Source organism: Dermacentor silvarum, chromosome 7 (assembly GCF_013339745.2).
Source record: "Dermacentor silvarum isolate Dsil-2018 chromosome 7, BIME_Dsil_1.4, whole genome shotgun sequence".
Taxonomy (NCBI): Eukaryota; Metazoa; Arthropoda; class Arachnida; order Ixodida; family Ixodidae; genus Dermacentor; species Dermacentor silvarum.
Window position 1 is genome coordinate 98626816 of NC_051160.1, and position 16426 is coordinate 98643241.

Consider the following 16426-nt stretch of genomic DNA (forward strand, 5'->3'; position numbering starts at 1 on the left):
AAAAAAAAACATTGCATGAGTGTACAAGAAGGAAGATGGTAAATTATTGAAGAATTATAGGCCCATTGGCATTGTATCATTGTACTAGTGTTGTATCAGTATTGTAACAAATATTCACCACTATATTTTAGATAGAATGAGGGCAATACTTTACTTGAATCAACAAAGATAACAAGCTGGCTTCAGCAAGAGATATTCAGCGATGGATCACGTGCATATCAACTACGTAATCTAGAAATCTGCGGAGTACAATAATCTCTGCATAGTTCTCATTGGTTATGAAAATGCATTTCAGTCCATTGAGATACCAACAATCATAGAGACATCGGTTAATGAAGGAGGAGAAAAGGCACACGTGAATAACTTGGGAAATATCTACGAGGATTCTACAGCTAATTGGTTTCTCCAAAGGAAATGTAGAAAACATATCATGGAAATGGGTCAGGCATGGAGACACAATCTCTTCAATGCTTTTCACCGCATGCTTAGAAGTAGTATTCAAGCTATTAGATTGGGAAGACTTGCATTTATGCCTTAAGAATAAATTACTTTCATTGTCTTCTTTACTTAATTTTTTTAATGCCACTCGGTGATCTTTTTTGGTCTCGGGACGGGTTCCGGCCGGTTTCGAGCCGGGCTCGGGCCGGGCTCGGGCCCAAGGTAAAGGGGTGGCGGGCCGGGCCTGGCGGGTAACGTAGATTACTTCCGGGCCCGGGATGGGCCCGGCTGTCGCCATAAAACTTTTGGTCGGGCTCGGGCGGGCAGCCCAACGTAAAAAAAAAAATCGGCCCGCGCAGTGCTTTACTTCATAATAACTCTGTGTGCAAGATGTATGACAGAACATGGGTAAAATTATTTACCTTAACTTCTGGCGATACAGCCACAAGCTCCACCTTATTACGCACGCCGTATTGGTGGACCCATGAATGATTTTCTCCAACTTGGTTTGTAAATTGTCCACCCAATGTCCGCTACAAGAGCGTTTTGAAATCGATGCCGATCGTAGCAGAGCCATCAATGCTGGGAAAGAACCCGCGAGATTGAGCTCAGCGATGCAAAGATGATGATGATTTATTGGCATCCCCTTTGAAACAGGGTGGTTATAGTCAGATAGCCTGCTTGAGCCTACTCAGTTATGCTATACATGCTTTTCATTTAAGCATTTTTGTATAACCCTGTTTATTATTTTTTTTCCTTCCTCAAAATTTATCTATCTACCTTGTACCGCTACCTACGCATGTAAGAGGTCGGGTCGAATTAATTTTTTCCCTGCTTTCTTTTTTTTCCCACAAATTTTCTAAAAGTATTTTGCTGATATCGACTGCTGACTGGTTGATGCTGCCATGCACATCAAATCGAAGCGCTTCTGGAAGTGTCTGGAAATGTCGCATTACATTAAGATGGGCAGAGTGGTCTCCAGATTTTAGCTGCTGCACACCCATGCTCATCCACTTGCGAATATTTGCTCCGGTATGCTTTTGCCCTTATGCAACTTGCTCGAGCCTCAAGTAACAAGGTCCTTCCCGTAGAGATTTTTTTCTGATTTCTTTCTCCCCCTTCATGTAAATCTTCACGGTCTCCTTCGTTTTCATTCTTTGCATCCAATTCGCTGTTTCCATTTCTCTAAGTTTCCTTCTGGTGACTTCTGGTTGTCAATATACACTATCAATTATCCTGGATTTGTTAGCCAACATTCTTGACCTCTTCCTCCATTCTGCGTCCACGCTTTTCAGGTACACTTAATTGTGCACTTTCGCCGCACATTTGTTTTGATCCATGTTCCCGAAAATTTCTTCAAAACTAATTTTGCTCTCCGCTTCTCTGACTTTGTGGTGTTGACACGGGCTCCGATAGCGAACCGCCCTACCGATCTTTGGTTAACTTCCAGCGCTGACAAGATATGCAATTTTAAGCACATAATGACATTCCCAAGCGTTAGCGCTGGCACCACTATTTCTTTGCAGATTCTCCGCACAACCTCATATTTATTATGCCATAGCTTCTCTGCTACCGCGCCGGGTAACTGTACATATTTATTTGTGGAATAAATGTAACCTGCGTGTACTGAAATTGCTTGTGTGTAGTTCTACCAACAAAAGCCAGTTTAAAATATTTCATGTTATCCAAAAGAATTTTTGATAACACCAACATTTCCACTTCCAGTTGCCAATCGCGCCCTCGAACTGAAGCCTTAATGATTAAGGTTGAAGAGCGAATCGCTACAAGTACCTGCAGAAATTATGTGAGTAAAATTCTTAGTACAATTACCATGCCTTTGTGGTTACAGTTCAGCTGAAACTTGAAATACTTTACAAAAGAACAATATTTTATTTTTGGAGCCCCGGCAATTCTTCAGAAAATATCATCAGTAGGGGGTAATTGGTTTCGTTGAACACCCTTCCATGCTAAAATAGCAGTACATAATGGCCAATGCTGTGGTGAAGCTAAACGTGTGTGGATAAATTACCGCCTTTTCCAACTTCCTCCACCAAGTGCTCAAAAGCTTTGTCTACGGGCAGCGTTTCAAGCAGACCAGTCCAATGCCGGAAACGTTTTATTCTGTGTGAATAAATTACAGCCAGTTTAAATTTCTGCTGAAACCGCTTCAAATAAACTGCTTCACTGGAAAAGGGGTTCAGAATCAATTAGGTGGCATAGGCCTGCTGTCGTTTTCATTTTTTGCGTAGAAAGAACAGCCCACGAAATAGAAAAAAAATAGTACCTCTTGACTACATGCTTACTCGGAGCGATGATAGATACGACAGCTCTATCAAACGACCATGGTTGGAAGTTAAACCTTAGAGATCATAATAAGCCAAAAAATGCGTGAATATTGCGCTATACATTTTATTTGTGGATTCAGTTTAGGAAATGTCTAAAAAGCACACCCACTCTTGTAAATTTACAAAAGAAATAGGTAGTTTATTAGAAAAAAAAAGGTAATGCTTTCACTGTATCTTTTGGGTAAATCAGTGTTGCGTCAATGAATTGAAGTACACCACATGGGCTCCTTCATCGACTTCGAGGTTCATTTCAGGATATCCAGGTAACGGAAACTGATTGGTGCTGGTGAAATATTACTCCTCGTGGTTTCAAGTTTTTTCCATAGGCATGCACATCTTACGTCTTCCAAACTGCCCCCTTCATTATCATGAGAGCGAAGATAGAGATTACAACACTCAGCAAAGCCTTTCAAGGCCAGTTCTACATCGCTACCATTTGAGGACGATTATCAACTATTATTCGCCATTATTAAGTCTGCTGAGTATATGCTTACACAGCTTTCTGCCGTCGTAGGCCCGACACAGTCGATGTATGTGTTTCAGGCCATTTGATCGACTTGTAGTCTCAGTGGTAATTGTATGTCTTCGGTTAGTAAACGGTTTGATTGTGCGGATCAAGGAAGGTCTATTATTGCCCGAAGGACCACTCTGGTAACTTTTTGTAGCTGTGAATCAGCAGAGGTGTAACATTCACCAGAAGCAAAGAATAAAGTGCTTTTTACAGCACTCTTGCTTGATACACTCGTAGAGCTCTTGACTGATGAGAGCTATTGCCTCGAGCTGTCAGTGCTGTCACATATTTTAGGAGAGACGGGGATGATGTGCGTACTGCTTTAACACCAGGTCGTCAGCTATTGCGGGAATTTACGATTATACCAAGCTATCTGCGTTGTTTTACCCATGATGTAGGGAAATCGTTCAGGCGAAAACGTTTCGGAGGCTGTCTTGCTCTATGTTGATAATGATTCTCAATAGCTTCCTAATTTGATGGAAATATCTAAAGGCCGATTTCAACAAGATATTCCGCCATCTTATCTAGTGCAATGCTGCAGGTAGTTGCGGGGCAGCGCGTGAACGGCTACTAATCCATAAAGCAATATCGTCCACGTAGATTGCGACACCTCTCGGATAATTGTCCCTCCCAAATAAACAGTGAGGTAGGCCTCGAAGCCCACAGTTAGAGAAAAGTGGCGATATTACGCTGCCCTGAGGAACTCTACAATTTAGAGGGATAGGCTGGCTTGTCACATTACCTACGTGTACGTTTATTACTCTGTGTGATACGTAGCCCGAGACGTAATCAAGTGCGCGACTTTCAACACTAGCCTACTTGAGGTCTGCCGTAAGCCTTTGAAGAATAATGTGCTTCATGACCTTCCCCAGACATGACGTGAGGGAGATAGGGCCGGAGATTGTCTAAGTGCAGGGATTTGCATGGTTTATGAATTAGTACATTTTTGGCATACTTCAAGGACGACGACAAAGAGCCCGATCCCCATTACGCATTGATGTAATGCAGGAGGGTCGCGAGTGAGGCGTCATTTGTCCGCGTTCCGTAGAAGCTGATCAGCAATACGGTCGTCCGCGGGGGTCGAGTTGGGGCTTAATGTACGAACTGCGAACCACTGCCTGTACTTCTGCAAGGGTAACGGGGGCATCCATCTCAACATTTTCCTGGCTTGTGTAGGGCGGTTGCTGCTGAGGTGTTTCGTCGCCAATGTAGTTGGGGGAAATGGCCCGTAATAACTGATAATCGAAGCGCGGGGCCAGATAAGGTTTCTGAAGATTCCGCCGTTGCGTAGTTTTGCTGGTGCGATCGTCGAGGAGATGCCAGAGGACAGTCCAGGTATTTGGGAGGTTACGTTGCCGTTGCGTATTGTTGCTGATTGGTGAGCTGGAGTGCATAGTGCTCTATATCCCGGTTGAGTAGCGCACCATGACATAAGTTCTGCCATATTTTTTTTACCTAAAGGATGCCTAGTCCGAGTCATGGGGCGAAAGCGAGAACCTTCTCATTCGTCATTCTGAATATTCTGTCTTTCTGTCTATTCCTAATGGCCATGTAGCCTCGCGATAATAGACTGGATGTGTGCTCATAGACTGGATGTGTGCAACAGGGACCAAATAACTCCAGTAATCGACAAATTTCGACTATACAAAGGCAAAGAGTGACTCATCTCACTTAGTAAAAAATGCAATGGTAAACTAGGCGGTAATGCAGTTCCACTCAACGTGAAAGCTGGGAAGTGCGGAGCAGTGATTAGCCGGTGTTTCCACCATCCGTTTTGACACCTGTGCTAAGGCACAACTGGTGGGAAACCGCCACCAACATGGAGCCAAACCACCACGCACATGGAGTCAAAGCTTTTACTGATGCTAGAAGCAATTTCAATAGTTTTCTGCTAATTAATGCGCCTATGGTTGATTATTCCTCTCCTTTAAATTATTATGAATCATGTTAGTTTATTTTGAACCGGTTTTGATCAATTCTGCGCTTATTTTGACCTGCGCTTCTTTTGGGCGCTTGTTTTTGAGCGTGATCATGCGACTGACGCCGACAGCCCGGGCCCCTTAAGTGCATCGCACATAAAACAATTACGGCGCAAATCATCTCAGGATGACTGTCGCTGGTAAAGCGAAGAGTAATCGAGCAGTGTAGCGACTTACGATATTCCTGAAGCCACATTTATTTAATATGTGTAGTGGTAATTAGGAGGCCTTCGTTGCTTCGGCCAATAAGCCACATATACTCTGATACCGTTCCACTTTTCTATGGCACTCGCTTGCCAAAGTGGCCATTAAGCAGGGATGCATGACAGTGACTGTGGGGCGCCGATGCAATGACGATAAAACAACGAAAAATCAACTATGTCGATGGAATGAGAAAGGCCTGAAACAACGACGGCATGACGACAACGAGATTTCGTTTAAAATATGATGATGGTATAACGACGACATGAGTACAATGAGTACAACGACGTGGTTACAATGTGTAACCACGACTGCGTGACTACGACGGTATGGCGACAAACGGATAAAGAAGCGGCAGTGACGACGAGGGCACTACCAAGACGGCATGACGAGTGTGCGATGGTATGACAACGAATCCATGACGTGAAACGACGCAATAAAAACGATGGTATGACAACGGCAGCATATTCACTATTGGGTGGCGACCGTATTATTACGATAGAATGAAAAAAGTTGTCGCAGTTTCACCTGAAAGGCGAAGCATCAATTGCGATAGCAAATTTGTAGAGTGAGTGAGTAAACTTTTATTGTTCGTAAGGGGTGACACCGGAGTGACACAAGGGGTGACACCGCTCGTAGGCGTCCAGGGAGCCCGATGTCACCCCAAGGGGCAGGGGTTAGTAGACGAAGCGGCTTGCCGCTTCAGCTGCCAGACGGACAATGTTGGCCTGTGCCGCCGGGTCTTCGCTATGAAGCGCGGTCTCCCATGCTTGTTCATCCGTGAATAAATTATATCCCGGGGAGTAGCTGCACTCCCATAGGATATGCCTTAAAGTTCCTATCTTATCACAGAATCTGCAGAATTGGTCCTCCGGATTTCCCGTTTTTCCCCGCAGGGGCGTCTGCGCAAGCAGGCGTTTGGTGAGTCGCGCCACCACGTACCCGAGCACACGAGGGTTGGACCCTCCCGCGTCTAACCGTGCGCGGCTTAGCCGTGTCCGGGGAAAAGGGGATCCTGGGGGTTGAGCCGACGCTGAGTGTTTGGACCTTTAAGGCCCCTCAGCAGAGGCAACACACCCCTTTGGCCTCGGCTTCACGTAGACGGCACCCCCGGACTGACCCACCCGGGGGAAATCGGTGGTCGCCTTTTCCTATCCCCCTCTCCAACCTTTTGCTTTCCTGTCTCCTTTCTTTAACTATCCTATCATCTCTTCTCTTCTGTCACTTCCTAATTTTCATAGGCGGCTTGGGTTAACCTTGTGTATGTGCCCTCCCTTGGGTACAATATATTAGGTTATAGTGGCAATGTACGGTTGGCGCCTGCAGCCTTACGCGTTAAGCACTGCAGCGTCCCCTAGTTGGGCTCCGTGGTGGGTGGCCGCCATTGCCGCCGAAATAAAACAAACCGTTATGGGAACACCAGCATTTCCCCGCCTACTTGATCGTCACCCTCTAAAGAGGGGACGCACCGATGAACTTGGCCTGTATTCCAACCGACCAAACGAAATCTATCCGAAATACCATGTTGTACACAGTGAAAATGCTTCAAAACCGGCCAGATCCATTTCTCCATTCATAGTTGCGAAATCTTTGACGGAAGCTTTAGGCTCAGGTTACAAAGTCATCAAAATGGCTAGCGGAGACCTTCTTCTTGAGGTCCCTCAGAAACAACAGTACGAGAAACTCAGCAACCTTGTGACTTTCGGCAACATACCAATTTCTGTATCACCACACCGATCAATGAATAGCTCACGTGGAGTCGTATCAGAAGCAGACCTCCTAGAATTATCAGAAGCAGAACTCCTGGAAGGGTGGAAAGATCAAAATGTCACCAATGTAAAACGTATCATCATCAGACGGGACAACAAAGAAATCCCCACCAAACATCTTGTCCTCACATTTGGATCTAGCGTTCTGCCTGAAACCATCGAAACAGGATACATTAGGTTAACTGTTCGACCATATGTCCCTAACCCTAGACGGTGCTTCCAATGCCAAAGATTTGGCCATGGCTCACAGAGCTGTCGTGGTCAAATAACTTGTGCAAGGTGTGGAGTACAGGGCCACTCCTCCGACAACTGTACTGGCACTCCTCACTGTGTGAACTGCAGTGGTGACCACGCATCCTACTCACGTTCCTGTCCAAACTGGAAAAAAGAAAAGGACATAATCACCCTAAAAGTCAAAGAAAATATTTCTTTCAAGGAAGCCCGTAAGAGGTGCTCACTTTTCCACAACACATCTTATGCTGATGCGGCGCGTCGGGGGGCAGCGTCGCAGCGGCCACTGCCACCTGCCCAGCCCGCACACAGCGAGCTGTCGCTTGTGGCCCCTGCCCCCGGGGTGGAAGGAGCTAAGCCTACCCCACCCAACCAGCAAACAAGCCCGGTTACCCTAGGGTTACCGGCACCACAACAGTCCAAGGAGGCATCCTGCGCTTCGCGTAGCGAACCGGTAGGACCGCCAGCAGCACCCACGGTGGGTGCAGTCAAGGCTGCCTCATCCTCTCCGGCCCCTGCTGCCGCTGGCAACAGCCGGCGCAGCTCAGGCCCAAAGGCAGCCCCATCGACCTCCGGGCTGGTGGGCACAAAGGTCTCGTCCTTCGCGGCGAGACTTTCTCGCGAAATTTCTCGCTCGCAAGAGCGTGTGTCCAGCGCCTCACATGAGGCAATGGACACTACACCCATCCCGACGGCGCATCAAGCGCCTAAGGAGCGGCGAGGCTCCCTCGACTGCTTCAGAAAGGACAAATCCCGCGTTACAGGGCCTGGAAAAGGTTCTGTAATCTAAGGCAAAACTTCCTTTTTTGTACACACAGCACCAATTTTACTTTCAGTATGGATATACAAATCATACAGTGGAATGTCCGAGGCATTCTTAGGAACCTCGATGATGTGCAAGAACTTCTCCACGAACACAATCCAAAAGTGCTGTGTGTACAGGAAACTCACTTAAAATCGGAACATGCTAACTTTCTTCGACAGTATGTTACGTTTCGTAAAGACCGCGATGATGCTCTTGCATCTTCAGGCGGTGTTGCCATTATAATTCAGAAAAGCATAGCGTGTCAACGTCTACCGCTGCAAACGCCCCTCGAAGCAGTGGCAGTTCGACTTGTTCTCTTAAACAAACTCGTCACCATTTGCTCGCTTTACATACCCCCACATTACCACTTACACAAACATGAATTCCAGTCCCTAATAGACGAATTGCCAGAACCTTATCTTGTTCTTGGGGATCTCAATGCACACAGCGGACTGTGGGGCGACTCTCGCATCGATGCTCGAGGCCGTCTAATTGAAGGCTTTCTTTTCTCATCCGGTGCATGTCTGCTAAACAAAAAAGAACCTACATATTATTGTCTTGCAAACAAAACTTTTTCTTCTATAGATCTCAGCATAGCTTCTCCATCCATATTACCCGAACTTGAATGGGAAGTTATAAAAAACCCTTACGGGAGCGACCATTTCCCAATACTGCTGAGAACAACAAGACAACACGAATCTCCACCACATGCTCCCCGGTGGAAGGTCGATGTAGCGGACTGGGAGAAATACCAAACACTTACCAGTACGATCTCGTGGGCTGACATGTCTTCGCTCGAAATTGATGGTGCCGTCGAGTATTTTTCTAACTTGATAATTGATGCAGCTTCTAAATGTATCCCCCAAACAAGTGGACTTTCTAGCAAACGCCGTGTTCCATGGTGGAATGAACAATGCCGGAACGCGCGTAGGCAGCAGAACAAAGCATGGAGGCAGCTTCGCGATTCTCCTACTGCTGAAAACCTTTTCAATTTTAAGAAAATCAAATCCCAAGGTAGGAGAACGCGCAGACAAGCCAGGAGAGACAGCTGGCAAACATTCTTATCAAGCATCAATTCATACACTGATGAGGCCAAGGTTTGGAACCGGGTCAATAGAGTAAGAGGACGACAAACACATCCGCCTCCCCTGGTAGACACGCAGGGAGACAGCCTGGAGGACCAAGCGAACCATCTGGGTGCACATTTTGAACAAGTGTCCAGTTCATCGCACTATTCTACAGCATTTAAAACATACAAATCAGCAATAGAAAAACAAAAACTGGACCGAAAGAGCACCGGGAACGAGCCATACAACTTACCTTTCTCTCTAGCAGAACTGGATGCATCACTCTCCTGCTGCAACCAATCTGCCCCAGGCTCTGACCGCATACTATATGAAATGTTAAAGAACCTGTCCTCTGAAACAAAGAAAACCCTTCTCTGCCTGTACAACTCTATATGGACCTCCGGCGAGATCCCCTCTGCCTGGAAAGAGGCCATAGTAATCCCTATCCTGAAGCAGGGCAAGGATCCATCGTCCGTATCGAGTTATCGGCCCATAGCTCTAACAAGCTGCATCTGCAAAGTCTTTGAGAAGATGATAAACCGCCGTCTGATACATTTCCTAGAATCAAACAAGCTGCTTGACCCATACCAGTGTGGATTCCGCGACGGTCGATCCACCACTGACCATCTGATACGCCTAGAGGCTCAGATTCGCGAGGCTTTTGTCCACAAGCAATTCTTCCTGTCTGTTTTCCTTGATATGGAAAAAGCATATGACACTACGTGGCGATTCGGAATACTAAGAGACCTCGCACACTTTGGAATACGTGGCACTATGCTGAATATAATTGAAAGTTATCTGTCCAACCGCAGATTCCGTGTTCGTGTGGGTAATGCCCTATCAAGACCATATGTGCAGGAAACTGGAGTACCACAGGGTGGTGTGCTCAGTTGCACCCTTTTTATCATAAAAATGAACTCTCTGCGTCTGTACATCCCACGCAACATATTTTATTCAGTATATGTCGACGATGTACAGATAGGCTTCACATCATGTAACCTTGCAATCTGTGAGCGGCAGGTCCAGCTTGGACTGAACAAACTGTCTAAGTGGGCAGACGAGAATGGTTTTCGGCTTAACCCACAAAAGTCCACATGCGTCCTCTTCTTCAGAAAGAGAGGTCTGCACCCTGATCCCAACATCGAGATACAGGGTGAGGGTCTACCTGTAAAAACTGAACACAAATTCCTAGGCCTAATTCTGGACGCGAAGTTAACGTTTATCCCACATCTCAAGTATTTAAGAAACAAGTGCCTGAAGACAATGAGCCTCTTGAAAGTGTTGTCTCGCACTACGTGGGGTAGTGACACAAGATGTCTATTGAATCTATATAAGAGCCTCATTCGTTCACGTATAGACTACGGTTCCATTATATATCACTCCGAGACGCCGAGCGCCTTGAAGATGTTAACCCTGTCCACCATCTGGGTATCCGCCTCTCTACGGGTGCGTTCAGAACAAGCCCCGTAGAAAGCCTTTATGCCGAATCAAATGAATGGTCGCTACATCTACAGAGAACTTACTTATCCTTTGTATATTTCCTAAAAGTGAACTCAAACAATACACACCCTGCCTACACAACTATAACGATCTGTCCAGTGCCCAAACCTTTCTGAACCGCCCTTCCGTGAGAAAGCCCTACGCACTGCGAGTAAGAAGTCTTGCCGAAGAAATGGATGTGTCACTCCACGAGCACGATGTCATGCCCCCTCCTGTACAGCTGCCGCCATGGCAGTGGCAGCTGATTGACTGTGATCTGTCCTTCATTGAGGTCACAAAGCATGCGCCGGTCGTACATATCCGTATGCACTTCCTCGAATTGCAGCACAAGTACTCTTGTCCAGAATATTTTACTGACGCTTCAAAGTCGCTCGCTGGCGTGTCTTACGCGGCGGTCGGTCCATCCTTTTCGGCTGCGGGAGTTCTACACCCAAACACAAGCATCTTTACAGCGGAGGCCTACGCCATCCTGGCGGCGGTTAAACACATCAAACAGCTAGACATACGCAAGGCAGTCATTTACACGGACTCTTTGAGCGTGTTGAAATGTTTAAACACTCCAAGTAGGCACAGAAACCCCGTAATCATAACTCTTTATTCCACCATTTGCACCGCGTATGTATCCAAGCAGCAAATTGTGCTCTGCTGGGTGCCAGGGCACCGCGAGATCGAAGGGAATGAGTTGGCCGACAAGCTAGCCACATCAGTTCATACAGACGCTGCCACTTCACCCATAGCCGTCCCTGTAATGGACCTAAAGCCCTTTATCAAGAAAAGGTCAGGACCTACTGGCAACGTCTGTGAGACAGAGAAACGGGCAACAAATTACACACTATCAAGCCTCATCTCGCTCATTGGCCACCAGAATCGAAGACACGCCGCACACAGGTTACACTTTGCAGACTCAGGATTGGACACACATACAGTACACATGCTTACTTATTGTCCGGTGGCGATGCGCCTGTCTGTGATGAATGTGGCGAGCCACTCAGTGTACTTCATGTCCTCTTACAGTGCCCTGAACTGGAGCCTCAGAGGAAAAGACATTTTTCATTATCATTACGGCAGAATCTACCATTGCATCCATGTATGTTTTTGGGCAATGAACCTCTTTTTAAATACCAATCCGTTATCGCGTTTTTAAAGGATATACCTAACTTTCGTGTTATATATCCAGGTGACTTGTAGCAAGCCTCTCTGGAGAGGCCGCTGCTGCGGTATTTTATTAAAGAAAGCACATGCCTCCGGGTCTTTGTGTACAAAGGCTTCCGGTAGGCGTCGTGCTACTTTTATACTCTTAATACTCTAAGCACCATGACCATTTCTCATCCATTCACTACCCATAGATCATTCCACACGTCACTGCCATAATTCTATTCGATATATGTTTTACGCTTCTATACCGCGATTTGTTCTTAGGCCCCTTTACAGCCACATTGCATCCCGTCATCGGAACTCACTGATCATGGCAAACATACCATTCATTGTCTTGGCGCTCTTTGGCCACATTTGGCCCTTGCGCCACAAAACACCAAATATCATCATCATCATCATCATTTCCCGTTTGCGTGAGGTATCTCCATCTGGGAGACATGTGGTTCTTGGCTTGCAGGCGGCGCCAGGTGACCGCCTCTGCGGACGTGAGGGACCTATCCGGGAGTGGATATTTTCGTTGTCCTAATCTGTAGTGCTCTGTGATCTCGTGGTAGGTCACGAGCACCTCGACCTTAAAGTTAGGTTGAGGCCGCCGTCCCCCCCGGATAATGAGCGCTCGGGCGAGGGCGTTGGCGGCTTCGTTTCCTGTTATGTTGCAGTGAGCGGGGGCCCAGGTTATGGTGATCCCTCTATCTATGTGACCTTTCGATATTATGCTGTACGCGTAGTCTGATATTTTGCCTCTGCAGAAATTTCTTACTGCCGATTTACTGTCGCTAACGATCACCCTCGCGTCCGTGCTAACGCACGCCAGAGCGATCGCTGCTTCCTCCGCTGCCGTGGCGTCTACTCCGCTTGTATATATCGCGCCCTGTTCTACTCCGGACCCGTCGACTACCACTGAGACGGAGCTTCCGTCTCCGCCAAGAGCGGCGTCTGTGAAGGCAACCATCTCGGGTGGCATTCTGCTTAGCTTTGTTGTCAAGTGTTTGGCTCTGTGCTGGCGTCTTTCCTGATCGTGTTGTGGGTGCATGTTCTTAGGTATCGGTGCGACCGTGAGAGCTTTCCTAATTTTGGACTCAATGTGGAACGTCTGATATTTAGTTCCTCTGTTCGCTTGTAGTCCTACCCAGTTTAGTATCTGCTGTCCTGTCTCGCTTAGACTCAGGCGTTCGAGTTGTGCCGTTCTCGTCGCTTCCGCTAACTCCTGCCATGTGTTATGCACCCCCATTCCCTCTAGTGCCTCAGTTGAGGTCGAGATTGGTAGTCCCAGTGCACGTTTCGTGCATTTCCTTATTATTACGTCTAACTTGTTTCTTTCTGCTTTTTTGATGTTAAGAAATGGGGTTGAGTAGCAGATCCGACTCAAGATGAAGGCCTGGACCAGCCTTAACTTGTTCTTCTCCTTTAGCCCTCTGCCTCTGGCCGAGATTCTTCTAACGATGCTTACCACTTGGTTTGCGTGCACGTCTAGTTTAGCTATAGTCGTGTGGTTGTTTCCTGTTTTGCTTATGAGCATGCCCAGAATTCGGATCTCATCTACTTGCGGAATTTCTTTCCCGTCTAAGTCTATCGAGATTCTGGGAGGAGATGCGTTGTCTGTCCTCGTCCTGGGCCTGATTAGTAGTAGTTCTGACTTCGTCGGGGAGCAGCTCAGTCCTTTACTTTTGGTATGGAAGTCTATGATGTCGGCTGCCCGCTGGAGCCTTTCTTCGATAGACGCATCGCTGCCCTCATTGAGCCAAACGTTGACGTCGTCTGCGTAGACACTCGTCTTTAGTCCTTCGATCTTTCCTAACTTTCGCGGGAGGTCTTTCATAACTAAATTAAATAGGAAGGGGGATAGGATGGCTCCTTGCGGGGTGCCCCTGTTTCCTAATTTAATCTCTTCTGAGCTGAGGCTCTGCATGCGCAGGGTCGCTGTTCTATCTTTGAGAAAAGATTTTATGTAGTCGAAAGTCCTCTGCCCTACGTTAACATCTGACAGGCCGTCGAGGATGGCAGAGTGGCTGACATTATCAAACGCTTTGGTTAAGTCTATGCCCAGTATTGCTCTCGTATCTTTGGTCTTTCGTTTGTCTATAATATCATGTTGCAGTCTTAGCATGGTATCTTGAGCGCTAAGGTGCGGTCTGAAACCTACCATCTCGTGGGGCCAGATGCTGTTTTCTTCCGCGAATCGACTTAGTCGCTTCTGAATTACTTTCTCCATTAATTTGCCTAGACACGAGGTCAGTGAAATAGGCCTGAGATTTTCTATACCCGGGATTTTGCCCTTCTTATGGATTAAAATGATGTTGGCATGTTTCCAATCTTTAGGGACTTCCCCGGATTCCCACACTTTGTTCAGATAAGCTGTAAGGTGAACTATAGAGTCGTCGTCTAAGTTCCTTAGCATACCGTGTGTGATCTTGTCTGGGCCAGGGGCTGTGTTCTTTTTGATGTCAAAGAGCGCGGCTCTGACCTCTGCTACTAGAATTGATTCGTCCAGCAGCGGATTCTCCGCTCCCTGATATTCTTTATCCGCTGCCGCGCAGGCGGGGCCTATGTAGATTTCTTTAAGTCGGTCGATGAGCTGTTCATCGGTTCCGTCAAATTTGTATCTTGCCTTGATTTGCTCTATGTTGGCGTGGGTTTTGGTGTTGGTGGGGTCTATGAGGTGGCGCAGCATCTGCCACGTGTTGGGACGGCTCATATTCTTTTCTAGCTCGTCGCACTTTTGATCCCACCTTTTCTCTTCTAGTTTGAAGGCGTAACTCTCTATTTCTTTATTGTGCTCGGCTATTTTCTTCCTTAGGTTCCGGTTCCACTTCTGGCGCTTTAGCTTATTCTCGAGGGTTGTTTTTCGGTTCCACATATTTCTAAGCTTGTTGTCTAATCTGAATGGGAGGTCCTCGCCCTCTACCGTTTCGGTGGCCTGTTTCACGTGTGAGACGACGGTTGAGGTCCACTCTGTTATATCTCCGATTTCGCCTAAATCTGCTGTTGATCTGATATCCCTGAATTTATCCCAGTCCGTTGCGGTGGCCTGTTTTGGCTTATGTACGGGCACCCCTAGTTTTCTATCGATTTGTATTTCAATTATAAAGTGATCGCTGCCGAGGTTTTCACCCGTGTTCTTCCACAATGTTTTTCCCGTCCTGTGCCCTAGTGTTAGGTCCGGTGTTGTGTCACAGCAGATGCTGTTACCCGTTCTGGTTGGCTCGTTCGGGTCCGTTAGTAGCGAGAGTCCTGTCTTCTGAATGGCTTCCCACAGTATTCTACCTTTCCTGTCAATTTTGGTGTAGCCCCATTCGTGATGCTTTGCATTAAAGTCCCCTAATACCAGTAGGGGGCACGATTTTGCTGCCCTCAGCGCTTTCTTAATTGCGGTCTCGAACTGTGCCTTTTTGTGGCGAGGGGGGCTGTATGCGTTCAGGACAAATATGCTTCCCCTATTCTTTTTGCCGGTAAGGATTTCTACGAGTACAGCCTCCACTTCGTCCGTGCTCACGTCGTGTTCAATTACCGCTATGTTATTCTTAACTAGGGTGGCTACTCTACAGTTCTCCCCTCTCCCGTTGTCGAATGTGCGGTACCCTGAAATTTTAATAGGGGGTTTTCCTGTTTCTTGTAACGCCACGGCAAGCGGAGGCTCTCCTTGATTTAGAATGTGCTGTTGCAGCAACGCCTTTTTCTTTTTGAAGCCCCTGCAGTTCCACTGCCAAATCATAGTTCCTGTCCTGGCCATGATGAGGAAGAGCGGGCGGCTTGCGAGCTCGAGGGAGGCTCCGGATTAGGATGAGTTCGTTCTTCGCCTCCTAGTGCGGTCAGAAGTGCGTTCATATGATCTGATATAGCCTGGAGTTTCTTATCTATGATAACGCTTAGTTTGATTAGCATGCTTTCCTCGTGTTCCTTGAGGCGTGCCTCTAGCTCGTCTTCGTTAATCTTTCTGTTCATTTTTTTTCTTCTCTCGAGTGGAGGCGTCTCATGCCCCTCTGCCTTTCTTTTTGCGGTGCCTACCGTATCTACTACCATGCTGCCCTCGTCCTGCGCCTGGGGGGTGGCTATTCTCTGGACTGGGGTAAGCGGCCTTGTTGGCTCCGCCTGCGTAGCTCGCACTGTTGGGTTCGTTAGCTGCCCAACTTGCTCTTTGAGTTGGTTTACTGTTTCCGTAAGGGTTTTGATTATTTCTCTTAGTTGGCTATTTTCCTCGTCTCTCTTTTCTATCTCTTTCTTAAATAAATTGGCCTGTGCCTCTAATTCTGGTGTCCTACCTTGGGAGACCGCGCTTGCGAAGCTGACAGGCATACCAGAGTGGGTCCGCTTGTCCCCTGGTTTCTGGAGGCCTGGCCAGTGGGTCTGGTTGTCCCTGGGTGGCGGCCTGGATGCACTTCTGTCCCTGGACTCGGATCGTTGCTTCTTGGCCGCAGGCGGTAGCGC

General features: G+C 47.3%; 1 protein-coding gene across 2 annotated transcripts in view; it reads right to left on the bottom strand.

Moving 5' to 3' along the window:
• The window catches only part of LOC125946888 (uncharacterized), a 985317-nt gene that overhangs the window by 840504 nt on the left and 128387 nt on the right, over positions 1-16426 (bottom strand). The gene's annotated exons all lie outside the window — the stretch shown is intronic.